This window comes from Choloepus didactylus, chromosome X (assembly GCF_015220235.1).
Source record: "Choloepus didactylus isolate mChoDid1 chromosome X, mChoDid1.pri, whole genome shotgun sequence".
Lineage (NCBI taxonomy): Eukaryota > Metazoa > Chordata > Mammalia > Pilosa > Megalonychidae > Choloepus > Choloepus didactylus.
Window position 1 is genome coordinate 19924533 of NC_051334.1, and position 16823 is coordinate 19941355.

The following is a 16823-nucleotide window of genomic DNA, read 5'->3' on the forward strand; positions in this document are numbered from 1 at the left end:
ACTAGAAAAAAACAACCAACTCCCAGAGCATGACCTTAAAGAAACTTGCCTCCCCTGGCCTTTGGGCTATAAATGGAAGAGAAAAAGAGACCCCTGAAATTTTCTGATTACAAATTGGCCTTTAGTAGGTTTGCAGTCTATACACCTTGGTAATTCCTAGTGCATCTAGTTCAGTTTTCTTTTCCACCATCTTTTTAAAAAATTGAAAATTCAGCATGGATCTATTTTTCAAGGAGAACACACCCAATTCATTTACCTGATCTTCATATGATGACCTCTTATCACTTTAACATTCTTCCTTTGGGTACTTTCTGGATTGTCCCAGTATTCATCTTAAAAAATAATGGCCATAACAGGAAACAGTGATCCAGATATGTACAGAGAAGAGTTGGACTACTGCCTCTCTTGATTGGTATATTAGTTTGATAAGAAATTACCCCCAAATTTAGTGGCCTAAAACAACATTTGTTATCTTACTGTTTCTGCGCATCAGGAATCTAGGTGCAGCTTAGTGGGGTCTTCTGGCTCAGGGTCTCTCACAGGCTGTAGCCACGGTGTCAGCTAGCGCTGCAATCATCTCAAGGCTCCACTGGGGAAGGGTGTGCTTCCATGCTCACTTGGTGTTGGCAGGATTCAGTCTCTTGCAGGCTGTTGGTCTAAGAGCTTCAGTTCCTCTCTGGCTGTTGGCCATCAATACCTTGCCATGTGGGCCTCTCAACATAGCACCTCACAACATAGCACCTCACAACATAGCAGCTTGCTTCATCAGAGGGAGCAAACTATAGGAACCAGAGAGAAAGCGAGACAGACATCACAGTCCTTTATAACCTAATCACAGAAGTGGCATCCCATCACTTTGCCTTATTCTATCTGTCAGAAGCAAGTCACTAGGTCCAGCCCACATGCAAAAGGAGGGCATTACACATGGGCATGAATACCAAGAGGCAGGGAACATCGGGAACCATTTCAGAAGCAACCTACCACCACTGGATATCACGCTTCTAATCCTGAATCTAAAATTGTGACCTGAAAAGAAACGCACGCTAATGATTTTGTTTAAGTGACCCCAAGTAAATGAAGCCCCTCGGTGCATGGCAAAAACAAATGCAAATCATCTCTGGAGGAACTCACCTTCAAGCTAGGCATCAGGTACTTCCACCAGAGTTCCAACAAATATGCACTTACAATTAAAAAAAAAAAAAAGAAAAAAGCACAAGTCACTATGAGCGAAAGCGAGCAGAAACAACAAACAACAGGATCAGACCTAAAACTCCTACAGATACTGGAATTATCAGATACATAATATAGAATAAGCATGCTCAACATTTAGAATTGATAATATGACTAAGGAACAAGAGAAAGCGAAAAAATGGCAAGTCAGATTTGAAACAAAACCAAATATAATTTCTAGAAATGAAAATTAAAATAATTGAAATTAGAAAATCAATAGACTGGTAAAACAGAAGACTAGACACATCTGAAGTAACACGTAATGAAAAAAAAGGACAGATTTGAAGAAATTACCCAGAATGCAACAAGGTAAAGATATGGAAAATATCAAGAGAGAGTAATAGACACAGCGGATAGAGAAGCTATAACATATATCCAATCAGACTTTCAAAATGAGATAAAAGAATGAGGGAGAGAGAACATTCAAAGAGAAAATACTAAGAACTTTCCATGTTTGATGAAGATGACAAAACCTAAAATTCAAGAAGCTAAACTGCAGGTTATTTACCTAACTCGGCTCCATACCCACCCTTCTATGCACTGCAAGGTAATGTTGGGGTTTGGGGTCTGCAAAAGGCTTCCTTCTGGGTTCCATTAACAAGAGGCACTAGTAAATGGTCCTCAGGTAGGAGAAGGGTGATAACTGTAGTTCCGCTCTCAGTTTTTTGCTCTCTTCCTTTTTTTTACTTCCAACTCCAAGCCCTCAGCTCCAGCAGAAGCAGCACTTCCTCCAACCATCTAGCCCCAACAGCCAACCAATTCTGCGAACAAGGCTCCTCCTTCACCTCTTAGGTTCTGGTGACACAATCTCCTCCCTTTCATTCCTTCAGCCCTAGGGGTGATAGCTACTTTTCCTAGTTTCTATTCTCTGGGCTACCACTCTTTATTTGTTTCTCTTTCAACCTTCCTATTCCTCTATAAAATATAATAGACCTACCTAATTTCTTTATAAAATTACCTCTGTTTTGAAATATCTAGCATGTTTTCTGTTTTCCTGCTTGGACCCTGACTCATACACCAACAAAATCCCAAAGAGGATAAATAAAAAAGGAATCCACACCTAAACACCAGAAAGTTAACCTAGGAACACTAGAAAGAAACTAGAAAGAAGACAGATTGTCTAAAAGAAGTGACAATTGAACTGAAAGCAGATTTCTCAACAGCAGTAATGGAAGCCAGAAAATAAGTAACATGCTCAAAATGCTGAGTAAAAACAGACACCTAGAATTACACACCCTATAAAACTATCATCTAAAAATAAGAGAGAATTCGAACAATTTTCAGAGAAAACTCAAGAGTTTTCCATCAACAGACACTCTCTAAAGAAATTCCTAAAATATATACTTCAGGAAGAAGACAAATTATCCCAAAAGGAGAGCCTGAAAGGTAAGAAGGAACAGTAAACAAAGAAAATCATAAGAATATAGTTACATCTAAAGAAATATTGTCTGTAAAAAATAACAAAAATAATGTCTAATTTACGTGGTTAAATAAAATCAACAGAGAACCAAAATACTAGAAACAATGACATGTAACTCAAAAGTGGGATGATGACAATTAAAGCATTCAAAGGTACTGGTGTGATTCAAGAGAAGGGTAAGAGTATTGGTTCATTTTAGACCTTGCTAAATTAAATCCTAGGGATGCACTGAAGTTTAGCTTAGGCCTTGGTATTTCGGTGTTCCTTGGCTGAGGCAGCATAACTCCAGTCTCTGCCTCTGTCTTCACATAGCTGTCTTCTCCCAGTATGCCCTTCTCTATGTGTGTGTGTCCTCTCCTGTTCTTATATGGACACCAGTCATAATGGATTTAGGGTCCACTGTAATCCAGTCTGACCTCACCTTAACTTGATCACACCTGCAAAAACTCTATTTCCAAATAAGATCATATTCACAGGTTCTGGGTAGACATGAATTTTGGGAGGACAGTATTCAACACAGTACACGTACTTTCTAAGTTGAAATTCAATCCATCACTTGAATGACATCTATATATACTCACTACCGAAGGGGAAAACACTGCAATAATCATGATTTTTAAAACTATTAAGTTTATGTAGAAAAGTAATTACTAAGAATCTGTATTGCTCTTCTTTTGCTATATTATGCTCCAGCAACAAAATCTAAAAGAAACTTAAAAAACTATATTAATTTTTTGTTATTTAATTTCATTCATGCCATGAGTTTTACAGGAAAAACTCCTTTTGCGGAATTCTTCACATCTTGTAAGGGTGAATTAAAAGCAGAATGTCAGCTTTGCCACTTCAGAATTTCACAAGCAGGAAAAACTCCAAAATCTTGTACAAAATCGTCGACAAAGCATCTTCAATTTAGATACAATAAGGAATGTAAATTATAAGAAGAGTAAAAGAAAGCGTTAGAGCAAATGAGGTATCAAAAACACATTGTAGTCGGGGGCAAGATGGCGGACTGGTGAGCTGTATGTTTTAGTTACTCCTCCAGGAAAGTAGGTAGAAAGCCAGGAACTGCGTGGACTGGACACCACAGAGCAATTTGACTTTGGGCATACTTCATACAACACTCATGAAAACGTGGAACTGCTGAGATCAGCGAAATCTGTAAGTTTTTGTGGCCAGGGGACCCGCACCCCTCCCTGCCAGGCTCAGTCCCGTGGGAGGAGGGGCTGTCAGCTCCGGGAAGGAGAAAGGAGAACTGCAGTGGCAGCCCTTATCAGAAACTCATTCTACTGATCCAAACTCCAACCACAGATAGACTGAGACCAGACACCAGAGAACCTGAGAGCAGCCAGCCCAGCAGAGAGGAGACAGGCATAGAAAAAAACAGCACGAAAAACTCCAAAATAAAAGCGGAGGATTTTTGGAGTTCTGGTGAACATAGAAAGGGGAAGGGCAGAGCTCAGGCCCTCAGGCTCATATGCAAATCCCAAAAAAAAGCTGATCTCTCTGCCCTGTGGACCTTTCCTTAATGGCCCTAATTGCTTTGTCTCTTAGCATTTCAATAACCCATTAGATCTCTGAGGAGGGCCCTTTATTTTTCTTTTTTTTTTTTTAATCCTTTTTTCTTTTTCTAAAACAATTACTCTAAGAAGCCCAATACAGAAAGCTTCAAAGACTTGCAATTTGGGCAGGTCAAGACAAGAGCAGAACTAAGAGAGCTCTGAGACAAAAGGCAATAATCCAGTGGCTGAGAAAATTCACTAAACACCACAACTTCCCAAGAAAAGGGGGGTGTCGGCTCACAGCCATCATCCTGGTGGACAGGAAACACTCCTGCCCATCGCCAGCCCCATAGCCCAGAGCTGCTCCAGACAACCCAGTGTGACGGAAGTGCTTCAAATAACAGGCACACACCACAAAACTGGACGTGGACATTAGCCTTCCCTGCAACCTCAGCTGATTGTCCCAGAGTTGGGAAGGTGGAGCAGTGTGAGTTAACAAAGCCCCATTCAGCCATCATTTCAGCAGACTGGGAGCCTCCCTACACAGCCCAGCAGCCCAGAACCGCACTGGGGGGATGGCACTCACCTGTGACATAGCACAGTCATCCCTCAACAGTGGACCAGGGGGTGCACGGCCTGGAAGAGGGACCCACTCGCAAGTCTCAGGAGCCATACGCCAATACCAAGGACTTGTGGGTCAGTGGCAGAGACAAACTGTGGCAGGACTGAACTGAAGGATTAGACTATTGCAGCAGCTTTAAAACTCTAGGATCACCAGGGAGATTTGAATGTTAGAGCCAACCCCCTCCCTGACCGCCCAGAAACACACCCCATATACAGGGCGGGCAACACCAACTACACACGCAAGCTTGGTACACCAATTGGACCCCACAAGACTCACTCCCCCACTCACCACAAAGGCAAAGCAGGGGAGAACTGGCTTGTGGACAACAGGAGGCTCGTGGACGCCACCTGCTGGTTAGTTAGAGAAAGTGTACTCCACGAAGCTGTAGATCTGATAAATTAGAGATAAGGACTTCAATTGGTCTACAAATCCTAAAAGAACCCCATCAAGTTAAGCAAATGCCAAGAGGCCAAAAACAACAGAAAATTATACAGCATATGAAAAAAACAGACGATATGGATAACCCAAGCCTAAGTACCCAAATCAAAACATCAGAAGAGACACAGCACCTAGAGCAGCTACTCAAAGAACTAAAGATGAACAATGAGACCATAGTACGGGATACAAAGGATATCAAGAAGACCCTAGAAGAGCATAAAGAAGACAGTGCAAGACTAAATAAAAAAATAGATGATCTTATGGAAATTAAAGAAAATGTTGACCAAATTAAAAAGACTCTGGACACTCATAGTACAAGACGAGAGGAAGATGAAAAACGAATCAGTGACCTGGAAGATGACAGAATGGAAAATGAAAGCATAAAAGAAAGAATGGGGAAAAAAATTGAAAAAATCGAAACGGACCTCAGGGATATGATAGATAATATAAAACGTCCAAATATAAGACTCATTGGTGTTCCAGAAGGGGAAGAAAAGAGTAAAGGTCTAGGAAGAATATTCAAAGAAATTGTTGGGGAAAACTTCCCAAATCTTCTAAACAACATAAATACACAAATCATAAATGCTCAGCGAACTCCAAATAGAATAAATCCAAATAAACCCACTCCGAGACATATTCTGATCACACTGTCAAACACGGAAGAGAAGGAGCAAGTTCTGAAAGCAGCAAGAGAAAAGCAATTCACCACATACAAAGGAAACAGCATAAGACTAAGTAGTGACTACTCAGCAGCCACCATGGAGGCAAGAAGGCAGTGGCACGATATATTTAAAATTCTGAGTGAGAAAAATTTCCAGCCAAGAATACTTTATCCAGCAAAGCTCTCCTTCAAATTTGAGGGAGAGCTTAAATTTTTCACAGACAAACAAATGCTGAGAGAATTTGCTAACAAGAGGCCTGCCCTACTGGAGATACTAAAGGGAGCCCTACAGACAGAGAAACAAAGAAAGGACAGAGAGACTTGGAGAAAGGTTCAGTACTAAAGAGATTCGGTATGGGTACAATAAAGGATACTAATAGAGAGAGGGGAAAAATATATATGACAAACATAAACCAAAGGATAAGATGGCTGATTCAAGAAATGCCTTCACGGTTATAACGTTGAACGTAAATGGATTAAACGCCCCAATTAAAAGATATAGATTCGCAGAATGGATCAAAAAAAATGAACCATCAATATGTTGCATACAAGAGACTCATCTTAGACACAGGGACACAAAGAAATTGAAAGTGAAAGGATGGAAAAAAATATTTCATGCACGCTACAGCCAAAAGAAAGCAGGTGTAGCAATATTAATCTCAGATAAAATAGACTTTAAATGCAGGGATGTTTTGAGAGACAAAGACGGCCACTACATACTAATAAAAGGGGCAATTCAACAAGAAGAAATAACAATCATAAATGTCTATGCACCCAATCAAGGTGCCACAAAATACATGAGAGAAACACTGGCAAAACTAAAGGAAGCAATTGATGTTTCCACAATAATTGTGGGAGACTTCAACACATCACTCTCTCCTATAGATAGATCAACCAGACAGAAGACCAATAAGGAAATTGAAAACCTAAACAATCTGATAAATGAATTAGATTTAACAGACATATACAGAACATTACATCCCAAATCACCAGGATACACATACTTTTCTAGTGCTCACGGAACTTTCTCTAGAATAGATCATATGCTGGGACATAAAACAAGCCTCAATAAATTTAAAAAGATTGAAATTATTCAAAGCACATTCTCTGACCACAATGGAATACAATCAGAAGTCAATAACCATCAGAGACTTAGAAAATTCACAAATACCTGGAGGTTAAACAACACACTCCTAAACAATCAGTGGGTTAAAGAAGAAATAGCAAGAGAAATTGCTAAATATATAGAGATGAATGAAAATGAGAACACAACATACCAAAACCTATAGGATGCAGCAAAAGCAGTGCTGAGGGGGAAATTTATAGCACTAAACGCATATATTAAAAAGGAAGAAAGAGCCAAAATCAAAGAACTAATGGATCAACTGAAGAAGCTAGAAAATGAACAGCAAACCAATCCCAAACCAAGTAGAAGAAAAGAAATAACAAGGATTAAAGCAGAAATAAATGACATAGACAACAAAAAAACAATAGAGAGGATAAATATCACCAAAAGTTGGTTCTTTGAGAAGATCAACAAGATTGACAAGCCCCTAGCTAGACTAACAAAATCAAAAAGAGAGAAGACCCATATAAACAAAATAATGAATGAAAAAGGTGACATAACTGCAGATCCTGAAGAAATTAAAAAAATTATAAGAGGATACTATGAACAACTGTATGGCAACAAACTGGATAATATAGAGGAAATGGACAATTTCCTGGAAACATATGAACAACCTAGACTTACCAGAGAATAAATAGAAGACCTCAATCAACCCATCACAAGCAAAGAGATCCATCAGTCATCAAAAATCTTCCCACAAATAAATGCCCAGGGCCAGATGGCTTCACAGGGGAATTCTACCAAACTTTCCAGAAAGAACTGACACCAATCTTACTCAAACTCTTTCAAAACATTGAAGAAAATGGAACACTACCTGACTCATTTTATGATGCTAACATCAATCTAATACCCAAACCAGGCAAAGATGCTACAAAAAAGGAAAACTACCGGCCAATCTCCCTAATGAATATAGATGCAAAAATCCTCAACAAAATACCTGCAAATCGAATCCAAAGACACATTAAAAAAATCATACACCATGACCAAGTGGGGTTCATTCTAGGCATGCAAGGATGGTTCAACATAAGAAAATCAATCAATGTATTACAACACATTAACAATTCGAAAGGGAAAAATCAATTGATTATCTCAATAGATGCTGAAAAAGCATTTGACAAAATCCAACATCCCTTTTTGATAAAAACACTTCAAAAGGTAGGAATTGAAGGAAACTTCCTCAACATGATAAAGAGCATATATGAAAAACCCACAGCCAGCATAGTACTCAATGGTGAGAGACTGAAAGCCTTCCCTCTAAGATCAGGAACAAGACAAGGATGCCCGCTGTCACCACTGTTATACAACATTGTGCTGGAAGTGCTAGCCAGGGCAATCCGGCAAGACAAAGAAATAAAAGGCATCCAAATTGGAAAAGAAGAAGTAAAACTGTCATTGTTTGCAGATGATATGATCTTATATCTGGAAAACCCTGAGAAATCGATGATACAGCTACTAGAGCTAATAAACAAATTTAGCAAAGTAGCGGGATACAAGATTAATGCACATAAGTCAGTAATGTTTCTATATGCTAGAAATGAACAAACTGAAGAGACACTCAAGAAAAAGATACCATTTTCAATAGCAATTAAAAAAATCAAGTACCTAGGAATAAACTTAACCAAAGATGTAAAAGACCTATACAAAGAAAACTACATAACTCTACTAAAAGAAATAGAAGGGGACCTTAAAAGATGGAGAAATATTCCATGTTCATGGATAGGAAGGCTAAATGTCATTAAGATGTCAATTCTACCCAAACTCCTCTACAGATTCAATGCAATCCCAATCAAAATTCCAACAACCTACTTTGCAGACTTGGAAAAGCTAGTTATCAAATTTATTTGGAAAGGGAAGATGCCTCGAATTGCTAAAGACACTCTAAAAAAGAAAAACAAAGTGGGAGGACTTACACTCCCTGACTTTGAAGCTTATTATAAAGCCACAGTTGTCAAAACAGCATGGTACTGGCACAAAGATAGACATATAGATCAATGGAATCGAATTGAGAATTCGGAGATAGACCCCCAGGTCTATGGCAGACTGATCTTTGATAAGGCCCCCAAAGTCACTGAACTGAGTCATAATGGTCTTTTCAACAAATGGGGCTGGGAGAGTTGGATATCCATATCCAAAAGAATGAAAGAGGACCCCTACCTCACCCCCTACACAAAAATTAACTCAAAATGGATGAAAGATCTCAATATAAAAGAAAGTACCATAAAACTCCTAGAAGATAATGTAGGAAAACATCTTCAAGACCTTGTATTAGGAGGCCAGTTGCTAGACTTTACACCCAAAGCACAAGCAACAAAAGAAAAAATAGATAAATGGGAACTCCTCAAGCTTAGAAGTTTCTGCACCTCAAAGGAATTTCTCAAAAAGGTAAAGAGGCAGCCAACTCAATGGGAAAAAATTTTTGGAAACCATGTATCTGACAAAAGACTGATATCTTGCATATATAAAGAAATCCTACAACTCAATGACAGTAGTACAGACAGCCCAATTATAAAATGGGCAAAAGATATGAAAAGACAGTTCTCTGAAGAGGAAATACAAATGGCCAAGAAACACATGAAAAAATGTTCAGCTTCACTAGCTATTAGAGAGATGCAAATTAAGACCACAATGAGATACCATCTAACACCGATTAGAATGGCTGCCATTAAACAAACAGGAAACTACAAATGCTGGAGGGGATGTGGAGAAATTGGAACTCTTATTCATCGTTGGTGGGCCTGTATAATGGTTCAGCCACTCTGGAAGTCAGTCTGGCAGTTCCTTAGAAAACTAGATATAGACTTACCATTCAATCCAGCAATTGCACTTCTCGGTATATACCTGGAAGATCGGAAAGCAGTGACACGAACAGATATCTGCACGCCAATGTTCATAGCAGCATTATTCACAATTGCCAAGAGATGGAAAGAACCCAAATGTCCTTCAACAGATGAGTGGATCAATAAAATGTGGTATATACACACGATGGAATACTACGCGGCAGTAAGAAGGAACGATGTCGTGAAACATATGACAACATGGATGAACCTTGAAGACATAATGCTGAGCGAAATAAGCCAGGCACAAAAAGAGAAATATTATATGCTACCAATAATGTGAACTTTGAAAAATGTAAAACAAATGGTTTATAATGTAGAATGTAGGGGAACTAGCAATAGAGAGCAATTAAGGAAGGGGGAACAATAATCCAAGAAGAACAGATAAGCTATTTAACGTTCTGGGGATGCCCAGGAATGACTATGGTCTGTTAATTTCTGATGGATATAGTAGGAACAAGTTCACAGAAATGTTGCTATATTAGGTAACTTTCTTGGGGTAAAGTAGGAACATGTTGGAAGTAAAGCAGTTATCTTAGGTTAGTTGTCGTTTTCTTACTCCCTTGTTATGGTCTCTTTGAAATGTTCTTTTATTGTATGTTTTTTTTTTCATACAGTTGATTTTAAAAAAGAAAAAAGTTAAAAAAAAAAAAAAAAAAAAAACAAGGAAAAAAATATGTAGAGCCCCCTTGAGGAGCCTGTGGAGAATGCAGGGGTATTGGCCTACCCCACCTCGATGGTTGCTAACATGACCACAGACATAGGGGACTGGTGGTTTGATGGGTTGCACCCTCTACCATAGGATTTACCCTTGGGAAGACAGTTGCTGCAAAGGAGAGGCTAGGCCTCCCTATAATTGTGCCTAATAGCCTCCTCCCGAATGCCTCCTTTGTTGCTCAGATGTGGCCCTCTCTCTCTAGCTAAGCCAACTTGAAAGGTGAAATCACTGCCCTCCCCACTACGTGGGATCAGACACCCAGGGGAGTGAATCTCCCTGGCAACGTGGAATATGACTCCCGGGGAGGAATGTAGACCTGGCATCGTGGGACGGAGAACATCTTCTTGACCAAAAGGGGGATGTGAAAGGAAATGAAATAAGCTTCAGTAGCAGAGAGATTCCAAAAGGAGCCGAGAGGTCACTCTGGTGGGCACTCTTATGCACACTTTAGACAACCCTTTTTAGGTTCTAAAGACTTGGGGTAGCTGGTGGTGGATACCTGAAACTATCAAACTACAACCCAGAACCCATGAATCTTGAAGACAATTGTATAAAAATGTAGCTTATGAGGGGTGACAATGGGATTGGGAAAGCCATAAGGACCACACTCCACTTTGTCTAGTTTACGGATGGATGAGTAGAAAAATAGGGGAAGAAAACAAACAAACAAACAGACAAAGGTACCCAGTGTTCTTTTTTACTTCAATTGTTCTTTTTCACTTTAATTATTATTCTTGGTATTTTTGTGTGTGTGCTAATGAAGGTGTCAGGGATTGATTTAGGTGATGAATGTACAACTATGTAATGGTACTGTGAACAATCGAATGTACGATTTGTTTTGTATGACTGCATGGTATGTGAATATATCTCAATAAAATGAAGATAAAAAAAAAAAACACATTGTATTCCCAGTTATCAAACTACAAAATAGACTTTACAAGAAGGCTTTAAGAAGAGAATTCCTTATAGTGGTAAGTCTAGGGAAGCTGAAAGCTCAAAAGTTTATTGACAATATTACTGTAGACTAGGGGTTGGTAAATTTTTTTCTCTAAAGGACCAGATAGGAAATAGCTTAGATTTTGTGGGCCATACGGTCTCTGTCATAACTACTCAACTCTGCAGTCGTAGTGTAAAGCTGCCATAGATAATACATAAGCAAATGAGCATGGCTATGTTCCAATAAAACTTTATTTACAAAACAGGCAACAGGCTGGATCTGGCCTTCAGGCCTTTGTATGACAACACCTGCTATAGATTATGAACTACTTTCAGTAAGTGAAGATGAAGAATTTTTGAGATCCACTGAAGCTATGAATCCTAGTTAAGCTCCTTCTAGAAAAGGTGTTACCAAAAAACTTTTTCTTGAATTGTACTCTATTGTATACAGAATGGCTATGATATTATTAAATATGCTACTACTTTATCTTGCACATCAGACATTTGGATATGCAGAAATAACTACAAGTCATATTTAAGTTTGATGTTAATGACAAATTCATTTCTGTTGCTGCTATATTGTTGAGGTTTCACACAGGTATCAACATTATAGAGTCTGAAGAGTTATTTATAGGATAGAAAATCAGTAAAGTGTCATGAAATTGTCATTGATAATAGAACAAACATGGTGAAGGTTGAGTGATTGATGAATTACAAGCACACAATGTTTTGTTCACACACCCCACAGTACTGTAATGAGAAAGCAAGTGTAAGTGTCTATAAGCGGAAAGACAGTGGATTACTTCATCATTGTTCAGAGACAAAATGAGTGATTTCCAAAGATTTTAGAATTGCCTTGTCATATATTTAACATGATGTTTAAATAAGACGGAATGATAGCTACATGTTTAAAAGTCTTTTCAAATGAAACCAAAATAATAAATTTTTAGATAAGAAGAAGATATAACTTATTAAAACTGCTTGAAGATTCTGATACACACTGCAACATGGAAGAACCTTGAACACATTATGCTAAGTGAAATAAGGCAGACACAAAGGGACAAATATTGTACAATTCCACTTACATGAAATATCTAAATGAGGCAAATTCATAGGGACAAAAAGTAGATTAGAAGTTACCAGTGGTCGGAGGGAGGGGAGAAATAGGGAGTTATTGCTTAATGGGTAAAGAGTTTTTGTTTAGGGTGTTGAAAAACTTCTAGAAATAGAGTGGTGATGGTTTCCACTGAATTGTACACTTAAAAATGGTTAAAATGACAAATTTTATGTTATATATCTTTTACCACAATAAAATTAAAAAAAAAAAAAACTGCTTGCAGAGAAAGTAGCTTGCTAGACCCTGAGGAAGAAGTAACCAAATCGATGCTTTCAGGTGCAACTATAACTTATAGGAAAGCTGCTGAAAAGGTTCTCTTATCATTCTACTCCAGGGGGATGCTGATACTGGTATACATGGTTTATCAGTATACTGGTTTCATTATACAATGAAACTGAAATGTAGATGGAAAGTCAGAGATGATTGGTTTCTTGAAAGCCAATTATATTGCTCTATTGCCACAATTATAGAACCAAGGCTTAAGGACAAATTTTATTCAAATGACTGTGTAAGGCAGAAAGTACCTGCAAGAGATATTAGAAATTAAAAATATAAGTGAGTACAACAATATAAGTCAGGACAACACCTTGTGAAAAGATTCAGAAAATAGTTTCTTCAAGTAGTACTTGAAGCTTCCATTTGTGAGAATACTTCAAACTGTACCATCATCAGCAACCACACCAAGACTAAGATTTAAAATGGAGGTGAGTCTTTATCTTAATTCCTACTAAAGAGAAAGGAAAGCTTAATAATTTTGTGGCATCATAAACACTAGCAGTATCCCATAATGGCAGACCTTACCTAATATTATCTGCTCGTCCACCCTATTTAGGTGAAAATGAACCATCTATCAATGCAGTAGATAACACAACGTTTACTTCTGGATACATTCTTCTCTACTTCTAGGAATATAGGGAATTACACTCTACCTGCCCTTTAAATTAGGCACAGCTATTTGACTAGTTTGAGCTAATGAAATGGGAGTGAAGTAACACGTGCATATCTGGGCCGTAGTAATTAACTGCTGGTAGTAGACACCCTAATCCTCTCCTCCCCTGCAGTGGTGAACTCTGAAGCCTCACGTTGAGATGAGAGCATGATCTCCATCAGCCTCCTACATGGAACAGTATCCCATCTACACACCCTGCCAACCCATGTTGGATATGAAGCGAGCAAAAAAAAAATCTTTGTTGTTCTAAGCCACTGGGATTTTAGGGTTTGTTTCCAAAACACAACCTAGCTTGTCCGGACACAATTTGGTGTCAAAAATGTAGAATATAATGACCCCAAAAGCAAAATATCAGCTTGCATTAATAAGAAATAAATATTCCTGAATGCAATGTCAAACTTTTCATATTTGAATGCTAACATTTTATCATATAATTGTAATAATATAAAGAATTAATACTATTTAATTGTTATATTTCATGTTTATTTTTCTATCTCAGAAGTTTATTAGATGATGGTGATCTTCTGCTTCAGCCAAATATTGATTTTTAAAATGCAGCTTTTTTTTCACATTCAGCTAACATGCATGTTTGGTGCCCCTCTAAAAATAATATATTACATTAAAATGATCTGCATAAAAGCTTGGCTATATGTCCTTTATTTAAAATAGTTACATGACAGAAACCTGAAATGACTTGTTAATTAAGTCAAAGATTCAGTCTAAGGAAGAATACCTTGATCTTCTGTAATTCAGGCCGTCTCTGCTACCATCTTGTACTCTCTATCTTGTCTCTTCTGCTGCCACCAGCTGGCTTCCTCTGCAGCTAAATTCCAGCAACAAGCGGGATTCAATCCAGTGTTTTGTTTTGACTGTTGGGTCCCTGACAAGAACACAAAATCAGTTGAATAATTAAAATTTTCGGTTGGGAACAGAAAAGCACAATCCACTAATTTCCTAAATTCCCTGCCTTTATTTTGGGTTATCTGATAGCCCGCCACATGGTAGGTAGCCAGTAGCTGGTACTCATCTTAGCAAGTGGTCTAGACAATGCTTCAAGCTACCAAAAGAGAAGACATGTCAATTCTTAGGTTAATATTCTCTTCCCAGGGAAGAATATTGTTAAAACTAGTCATTGTATAAGAGGTCAGCTCAAACAGAGCAGTGTGCCAATAGTCTTGATGTCGTTTTAAGCTTTAATAACTTGGGAAGTACATATCCTACAAACTACTCAAGACATCATTTGAAAGTAAAGTTATTTAAATTTCTTTCAAGCTTATTAAGTTTTTGAACAGTACATGTATTTTTTTTTGTTTCAGTCAACATTTGCCACCTACAATTAGAGGGAATAAAAAATTTAAAACTACTCAAATTTCACAAAATTAAGTGTAAAAGAAATTTTAAATAAACTTTCAAATGATGGTTTCTGCAAGTTTGTAGCATTTATACTTCCAAAGTTATCAAAGCTTACAACTGCACTAAGACTTTTGGGACACCTGTATATGGAAAATTATGGAGTCACAGGGTGTTTGAACATAAATTTTTTTTTAAATATTCATTTTATTGAGATGTATTCACATACCACGCAGTCATACAAAACAAATCGTACATTCGATTGTTCACAGTACCATTACATAGTTGTACATTCATCACCAAAATCAACCTGACACCTTCATTAGCACACACACAAAAATAACAAGAATAATAATTAAAGTGAAAAAGAGCAATTAAAGTAAAAAAGAACACTGGGTGCCTTTGTCTGTTTGTTTGTTTGTTTCCTTCCCCTATTTTTCTACTCATCCATCGATAAACTAGACAAAGGGGAGTGTGGTCCTTATGGCTTTCCCAATCCCATTGTCACCCCTCATAAGCTACATTTTTATACAATTGTCTTCAAGATTCATGGGTTCTGGGTTGTAGTTTGATAGTTTCAAGTATTTACTGCTAGCTACTCCAATTCACCAGAACCTAAAAAGGGTTGTCTAAATTGTGCGTAAGAGTGCCCACCAGAGTGACCTCTCGGCTCCTTTTGGAATCTCTCTGCCACTGAAGTTTATTTCATTTCCATTCACATCCCCCTTTTGGTCAAGTAGACTGAACATAAACTTTTGTAGTTTACACACAGCTATGTCCAAAACATTTTGAAACAATCTATAGTAACACATAAATATGCTAGGGAATGTATAACTGGGTCATAAGGTTTCTTGAAGCTGGACAAACATGTTGCTAAATGATAAAAACTTTAAAGAAACTATGGGAGAGTGAGGCAAATTAGCAGCACTATCTGTAATATAGGTGTCCGGTATTATACCATATTTTCACCTAGGAGGAGGGGTTGAGGGTGCTTTTTCATTTGGGATACTTGTTCTGAAGATAGCATTGTGTGCTCCATATTTTGGTATTAGTATTATTGTTGCTAACGATACTTTTCTAGAAAACAAAATAAATAACTTTTAAAGACTTGAACATTAAGGGAATGCAGAAAAGCACCCAATAAATATTATGAGCTTTCCTTCTTGACCCTAGCTACACAGTGGAATGACCCGAGGAACTTAAAAAATACTGAGACTTGGGTCCCACTCCGAGATTCTGATTTATTTGGGGTAAGCTACAGGAGAGGCATTGGGAATTTTTAAAACCTCCTGGGGATCCTACTGGGCAGCCAAGGTTGAGAACACTGCTCTAGTCCAATAAATAATCAGCTATACATCAACCTAAAAATATGTGCAGGTGTTCAGGGCTCCGATTTTTCTCTAAGCCATAGCACCAATCTCAAATTTTATAGTGGGTGATGTTGAGAAAAGAGCCTAATTTAATCAACATGGATAAATCTCAAAAATATTAGATTGAGAGAAATAAGCCAGACACAAGAGTACTTGTACGATTCCGTTTAAATCAAGTTAAAAACAAACAAACAAACAAACAAAAAACGGCGGGAACGGGATTGACTGGGAAAGGGCACGAAGAATTTTCTGGGGAGATGGAAATGTTCTATTTTGATTGTGATATGAGTTACACGGATACATACATTTATCAAAACTCATCGAAATGGACAGCTGAAATCTGTACGTCTGATTTCACTATATGTGAATTACGCTTCAATAAAGAGACGAATCAACATTACTTAAATAAACCTGGATAACCATGACGGAGTTGGGGAGGCGGAAACAATTATTACTTCGGACGACCCTCAAACCCTCAGTAGGTTAACAACAACAGCAAACCCAGACCAGAACCGGAAAGCCTTGAAAGCGGACAGCAGGAAGGGCCAAA

The 16823-nt window shown here is 38.0% G+C and overlaps 1 long non-coding RNA gene across 1 annotated transcript; it reads right to left on the reverse strand.

The window, feature by feature from the left end:
• Nucleotides 1-426: 426 nt before the first annotated feature.
• Nucleotides 427-16746, reverse strand: LOC119522802. The gene is made up of 3 exons (XR_005214539.1): nucleotides 16579-16746; nucleotides 14287-14433; nucleotides 427-779 (listed from the first exon to the last, which is right to left on the reverse strand). It is a non-coding gene; the product is annotated as an uncharacterized LOC119522802 (long non-coding RNA).
• Between the last annotated feature and the right edge of the window lie 77 nt (nucleotides 16747-16823).